Source organism: Phaethon aethereus (assembly GCF_964289735.1).
Source record: "Phaethon aethereus genome assembly, chromosome: 1".
NCBI classification, from domain to species: Eukaryota; Metazoa; Chordata; class Aves; order Phaethontiformes; family Phaethontidae; genus Phaethon; species Phaethon aethereus.
This window is the reverse complement of record NC_138575.1, coordinates 53,295,352-53,303,260: the sequence shown is the minus strand read 5'-3', so window position 1 is coordinate 53,303,260 and position 7,909 is coordinate 53,295,352.

Genomic DNA, 7,909 nt, shown 5'->3' with positions numbered 1-7,909 from the left:
CACAAAGAACTCCTAAACCCCTGACAACACTGAGCAACCATATGCTGGAAGGCACTAAATAAGACTTTCCTTTGACCAGGCTCATTCACAGGACCAGAAACAACATGAAGATTTTGTGTATGTGTGTGTCTGCCACACAATGGTGGCCATCAAGACAGCAGAGATTCTGTGAGCAAGACCTCTCCTTTTGGAGATGCTGTCTTCAAATCCCTTCAAAACCCACGTCAAAGGGAATGAGAAGATCAGACTGTATGTTTCCACTCCTTTAAAAGGACGGACTGAGCCATCCAGATTCCCTAACTCCACCAGAGCGTGCACTGCCATGCATGCTGACGCCGCCCAGCCACCCCGGAGTCATGTCTAACACTTTGTCTTGGTCACCTCACACAGATGTGGCATTTACAAGGATGGCTGTTCTCCAACAGCTGTCAGACCTCGAGTTAAGCAGGGAAGAGTTCTCCCACCCTGTAACTATTTCAGGACCTAAGATAACTTCTCTGGGAATGAGAGTGAATTCGACAATTACCAAAAGCTTATGACAAAGACAATATGTTCTTAGGGTGCTTCTCTCATGAATGAGGAGAACTTTACTTCTAGTCCCTGCTCTACTGGCTAATTTTTCTGTTTGACCCCCTCAAGCTTCACAATGTAACCGTTCACTGCAGCCATGAGTTGAAGCAGGGTATCCCACAACGTCAAAAATCACCCAGACCTTTGACTATAGGGTCATGTGCAGTCTTGCTGTATAAATACCACAATACTGGGTTAGAGAAGGTCTGGTTCTCTATCAGAGTGGTTAAAAATACTCACTGAAATAATTTAAACTACTTTTCCTTGCTCCCTTGCTCTTAGCTTTAGGAAGCCTACTGTTTTCACAGTGGAAGGAAATGAGCCAAGGCAAAAGAGATCACCTGGTTGCATCCCATTTCTTCTTTCACCTCTTCCTTCTATCCCTAGAAAATAGCATACATCCTGGTGAATACGTCATGTATTAATTACCAAGAACAACTACCAAACAAGCAAACAAACAATCATTAAAACTCTTTGAAATGCATTTAATACCGTGATACCGCTTTCGTGTGACTCTAAAACGAAATCTAAACGACTCTGCATCTCTTCAGCGCAGAGTGCCGGAATTAAAAGTCATTTAAGAGGCTTCTCCCGACAGGACTTAACCTGTTACGCAGAGCCAGCGCCGTGACTTGCCCATCTCCGAAGCGGAGGGTGATTAACCGCCCCGCAGCGCTCCGGCTGGCGCTGGTTACGGCTCGCGCTAACGACCACTTACCGGCTCCCCCCTCGCCCGCAGCCGCGGATGCTTTGGGGGCCTGAGTTTCTGCACCGCGCCCAGCGCGACGCGGGGAGGACACGCGAAGCGCCGGGCCCACCCGTGGGGCGGAAGCCGCCGGCGAGCGGAGCTGGGACGCGCGTGGCCGCCGGCGGGAGCGACGAGGCGCGGGGCGGGCCTGCCCTCTGCGGGGGCCGGGAGGTACTGCCTGCCCTCCTGCCTGCCTGCCTGCCGCCCCGGGGTGCGAAACGTGGCGGGAGCTGGCAAAGGCGGCGGTACCGGCGGCTCTGAGCGGGGCGGCCTGCGGGCTTCGTTCCAACGGCTGCATGCCCAACCCCTCCGAAGGGGTAACCGGCAGGTAACGGGCCGGGGGGGAGCAGAAGCGAAACCAAGTACGGCTGGGCTCCTGCCTGGCAGGTCTGCGCGCCCCAGCCCTCCGCCGCGCGGCCCCCACGCACGGCGTGGCGAGGCGGGGAGCGGCTACGAAGACACTCGCGGGGCTGCACAACCGCCGCTCCCGCGCGGAAGGGGGGGGATGCTGCGGGGCCGCGCCGCTCCCCGCCTGCCTTCACCGCCGCCATCAGCCCCTCACGGCCGGCCGCGCCCAGCCCCACGCCCCCCCGGAACCGTGTCCCGCCCCACGCTCACCGGCGGCTCCGGGGGCAGCGGCTTCCACCTGCCCTGCCGGGGCGGGGAAGGCTCTGCGGCCTCGGGAGCTGCGTGGCGTGGAAAGGAGGCCTGGCCCGCCTTAGCGTGTAGGTTGGGGATGGGGGATGCTCTGAAACGAGGCCTGGTCCCGAGGCGTGGCAGCTCCCGCGCCCCAGACCTGCTGCCTCCCCCATGGCCACAGCCCGGCCGCCTGTGTCTCCCAGGCTGAGCAAAGGTCCCGCTCAACCCTCCCTGGCACGGTTAACTCCATCCATCCCTCCGCCTCTTCCACATCTGTGTTCATCACACAACCCCACAGGTACTAATTTTTTATTTTTTAATTTTTTTTTAAGCCCTCTGAAGGGGTCACTTAAGGGTGTCACACCCTCAGGGACATTAATATGGTCCCTGATGCTGCAATAGCTAACTGTACTGCGCTCTCTCAGGAGCTTGCCATGGCGTTATGGGGAAAACCCAATAGGTAACTGAGATAAGCGTATGGATAGAAAAGTTTGTTTACGCTTAGCCTTGGTGTGATGGAGTGGGTGCTCATTGAAAGAAGCATATCAAGGACCTGGAGGGTTCCTGTTATTGAATCCTCAGTGCTGTGACTCAGTGAGTGGCGAGGGCTGTAAATCCTCTGAGAGTTGTTTTCATTCCTAGATGCTCTTAACACACAGCAACAGTGGCAAGAGATGCCTCCATCTTTTCCTCTGCAGCTGGAGCTGGCTTCTATTAGCCGAGCCTTGTGGTCCCTAGGACAGGTTACTACCTAGCAATTTACTAGGAAAAGTGAAGGCCAGAAAAGCAGCTTCAGTGTAGAAAAATGTGAAACAGCTGATCTGATGTGTAAGGGAGACATTAGAGGGATTTTTTTTTTTTTAAACCATCTCAACTGGAGCTGTTGTACTAGTAGTTAGGGTTTTCTCTTCAATCGCAGATTAGCTTCAGGGTCCCCATCTTCAAAGCAGATTAGCAGGTGAAGCAGGTTAATTGCTCAGTCATCATTAGGTCTGTCCCTCCTCCCTCCTTCTTAAGGTGCTATCTGTGATCAACAAGTACAGTCAGGTTTCTCGAGCCCAGCTTCAATTCCTGGGAAAGGAGGGCAAGATATGCACAATGCAGTAACCTGAAAGGTGGACTCTTCCTCTGTCCCTGTCATACTTTCCATCCAGAAAGGAAACTGCTAAACTGACTTGACAGCATCAACACTGAATCTCTGAGAGAGACAAACTTCCATGGTCCTGATCAATATTCTTCCTAATCACTCTGGTACTATGTTTGCAGAGACTAAACTGACGGAAATAGGCAAAAGTCACCAGCAGACCAAATCATCACAGAACTCTAAGGAGTAGATGTGAAATATTTTGTTTTCTTTGCCTTGCACTGAGTGAGACCTCTTCACAAAGATGATTGTTGGGTGGTGAAGAGACTTTTGTCATTTCTCCCAAGTATAGAAGCCTTGGTCATTGTTGGGATAGAAATACTGACAAGCTACCCATTCCCTCGCTCAGTATGAGATAATTATTGCCATGAAATCTGCCACACAACTGCCACTTAAATAAGGCAGAAACACAAGTCAACTGCTTTAAACAGTGAAATAAATGCATATGCTACATGTCTTGACTTGGCATTAAACATGTGAGAGGTCAGCATCAATTAAGTACTTTCAGTTAACTACATAAAGTTGAAGTACAATTCAACTTTACAAAGATAAAGGCTTTTAAAAAGGTAGAGCAATGCTTATCTTGTTTGGCCCAATGGTACTCCTGTGTGGGTTTTAACATAAATCCCCATATTTCTAAAAAGCATGGTGTAGCTTTCAAAGCACTGGTACCACTGACCCCTGTATTGCACTTCCAGGCGGAAATACCTAACAGTCACACGAATACCATCGGTTGCCTCATAGCTGGTGTAGAAAGTAAGCTTTAAAAAAACCCAAACGAAACAAAATAAATACAAAATCAGCTAAGGGATGGGCAATTATGGAAATAGTAATATCATTGTTGGAGAACACCGGTCTGTCACAGCTGGGTTTTCTGTCACTTCAGAATAGTGCAGGGCAACTCAAAACACATGTCACTGAAGTGCCGTTAGCTCCCTCTGTCGTCTCCTGTTCCTGGCTTTTTTGTCTTTTCCGTTCTGAAGCATCAAAGTTACTATGGAAATGAGCAATGGCATTTATGTAGATATTGGTGAGCCTCACCCATACATGCTGTGTGAAGTGAGTCTGGATTAATGGTGTGACCTACATCTGGTGGAGCACATCTGCGTGGAAGGAAGCCCAGCAGCAGGGCACGGGTGCGGGTGCTGGCAGAATGAGACTTTGCTGTGCGCCACCCCGGAGAGGGGGTCTAGGAGCGGGGCCAAACGCCTCTGTGAGCAGAAGGAGACTTGTAATTACTTCTGCCGTTGCTGAGGCAGGGAGTCAGCAGCTTTCCCACAGCCTAAGGAGCTGATAAGACATCAGACTCAGGGGACAAATATTTTGGATGCAGCACAGTGACATTCCTTCCCCACACTGTGGGGAAGAGTGGGAGCGTGAGCTCCAGCACCACGTGCGATTCCTTTAAGGCCAACATGGCATGGGAAGAATTTTGTGTATTGTGCCTTGAGGTTGCAGGGTCTATTTAATTTAAATTTGCCCTAAGTTTTAAGACTTGCTGACTTTTCTTGTTAAGAGGATAGACTTAAGTAATAAAATAGCTCTAGGACAAATCTGCAGATGCTTGGAAATGTAAAACTTGACTGGATGATAGTTAAGTGGCAGACAAAAGCGCTCTGACTATTAGAGCATTAGATAGATATTGCACTATTATTTTGTTTACTCAGGTAGACCTGGATAACAAATGATGTCAGCATTTTGACTGATAAAGTTCAGAGATGAGAATTGGAACAGCATAATCCAGAACTGCTTCTGAGTTTAGAGAATTAGGGAGACAACTCAATCTACTTAGCCCAAAACTTTCAAAAAATTATTGATTCGTTTTGTTTGCCCTAATTTTTGATTGGCCAGTCTGAGACCTTAAGAAAATATGAACTCACTATTCAGAAAACACATAATCATAAAAAATATCTCCAGCTGGACACCTCTGGGTATTCAGTCATTCTGGTAAGTAGTGCTGTAGTAACACAACTGAGCACCGATATTTATTTATTTTTAAAAAACTTAATTCTGAAAGACCGCTGCCCTGTACTAGCTAATATGCGTTTCTATAACCTGTAAAGGCACTCATATATAAACAACCTGTATAGGAAATTGTGTTCTTTTCTCATGTGTCCTTTTCTCTGTGTAATTTCTTTCCTTCTCCATTACTCAGAGAACAAGTAGGGATGAAAAGAATAAATCAGAATTACCATTCTCGCAAAATAGTAGGCTGAAAAAGCATTGTCTCTCAGTAATTTCCATATAGAGACAGAACTTTGTAGTGTAAGAAATTGGATGGGAACCATAATAAGTTTCAATTACATGAGCCTTGGTATTTTTAGCTAGAAAGAGAGGACAAACGATGAATACAAGAGAGACGTAGAGCCCAAAGCACAACCATTTGTGCTGCAACTCACACCTGTTTGAACTTGGGGAGAACAATATTCTGCTAATAAGAACAACAAGAATTTCTACAGCTAGAACAGATTTCATTTGATCCTCAGAAGTAGGATGACAGTTTTAACCTCCCTCCAAAGGCAGTCACATCTACAGCTAGGCCAATGACTACGTGGGACAGCAGGTGATACAAAGCTGGGAAGTTTCTGAGAAGTGCTCATGCTAGTATGTGATGGAGAGTTGGTGCCTTAGGGCACTCATCAGCTGATTTTAGAGTCCCAAGCCAGACACTTAGAAAATTCTGACATGGTGGAGCCCCAAAACAGCGTGGGCATTACTGTTGATGCTGCACCAGCATTTGGAGACCAGAACTGCTTCAAAATGGGCACAGTCCAAAAAAAAGGGGCATTTGTGCTCCACTAAACAACTCTAGTCCTGCTACTGTTTGTCTGGATGAAGGAATGACACTATATACTTGAGTTTAGGTCTGAGTATTTAAAGTACCAATGAGGCTAATGAATAAATATCAGCAGTCTACCTTTCTCTTCCCTTTGGTTTAGTCACCAGTTGTCTAAATCCAGGTGAAAAGAGAATAACCTGGAAGTTTCTGCAGATTTAGTGGAGGTTTCTAAGCTTACTCTCAAATCTCAGGTGCCTTCTGGACCAAGAATAATTTTTCTTGTGTCATCACCCCCCAATCTCATAAAGATGCTCTTGAAAATCCATTTTTTTAAATGCACTGCCCCAAAAAAGCTTCTGGCAGTTTATTTTGAAAACATTGGGTATGCATTCTCACCCTAGGCTAGCTTTCCACTAGAAGAAATGAAGACACCTCATGTAAGTCCGAAACTTCGGTAAAAGTGACTGTTTAGCAGAAAGTGTTATTGGCAACTGATGCAGACACAATACTAGATATGACAGATCATTGTCCGCACCTGAATGATTGTTTCTCATTAGTCCCACAAATATATCACTGTTTGGGCTGGCAAAATGAACTAAAAAGGATGCACTTACGGTGACTTTTGAAATTTTCATTGAGGATGATTCTACTATTATCTTTCCTTGTACTAATAGCTGTGCCAGAGGCAAGTATGAAAATGTGAAGTGTCAGAACACAGGTACTGTCTGTACCTTCTTGTCTACAGAGAGACATCCAGACAGACAGCTAATTTCACAGTTTATCTTGAAAACACTTCAGACGTTTTTATTCTTGCCCCTCTAGTCTCGTATGTTATGTTTGCCAGTGCCTGTCGCAGGATGCTTAAGGAAGAGTATGAGATTCTTTCCATTACTTTGTTCTTAGAGAATTTGCTCATGGGAATGCCCCCGAGGCACTGCAAGAGGTAATATGAAAATGGCTGCACTGAACCAGACCCGAAGGTGCAGCTCTTGACACACACCAGTTGTGATCACACAGCACAAGTACGCTGGTGGGCAAGCATATAGCCCATCACCTGTCAGTCTTAAGCACGCAGCAGTATCAGATCGGTTATCTTTATATCCAAATAATCTGCAATGTGTTTTTCATCTGAAGTTTTAGTATCCAGGGTATCTGCTAGCAAGGAACTCGTTTGGCAAGGCAGTCTGTAAAGCTTTTTCTTACTTTTCATATGTCCTGTTCCTTGTACAGAAGGGGCAGTGAGCAACTTCCAAATTCATCATTGTTGTGGTTTACGAGCAGCACAGCGTGTATATCGGGCACTAGTGGGCTGTTGCAAGGAAGTAAGGATATGCTGGCATTTCATATTTTTATGAGAATAAAATCAGTTAGTCAAAATCAGTTTTCAAAACCTACGTAACATAAAACTGCAAATAAACTTCCCAGCACAGAAAGTCTGATTTTTGCATGAGACAGAAGGGAATTAAAAAAAAAAAAAGCATCCAGAAGTTAAGTATTAGGAAGATGCAGGATCTCCACCTCACCAGGAGCTTAGGTGACAAAATTATTTCCCCCACCCAAAACATCTGCTTGAACATTATTTTTAGCTGTGAACATGATCTGTCATGACTGTAACAGTTTCCAAGTTGGAAGGGGGAACTGTACATCTGTTCTTTACTCCAAAAGCATGAGGTAATGTGAATATTTCTGTGAAAATGATTTGATGGTCTACGTGAAGACACAGATGCAGAAGAGAGATTACTGAAGAATTTTAGGTAGCTCTCTACAAATTCTTTGGCCCAGGCTATTGCCTGCTGAGATAGAACAACACAGTATACATTATTCCCCTTTTAAAGTAGGTTGCCACAGCAGGGTTTTTGGTTGTTTTTTGTTTGTTTTTTTTTTCCCCCAAGCTTTATTTTAACATACAAATCAGATTTGTGTACAAGGCAAAATAGACCCCTACAGTGGTAGGCATATTGGGTCTCCACACAGCATGCGTAGCCACTTGTGCTACAGTAATCTTGAGATATGGAAAAGCGCCCTAATT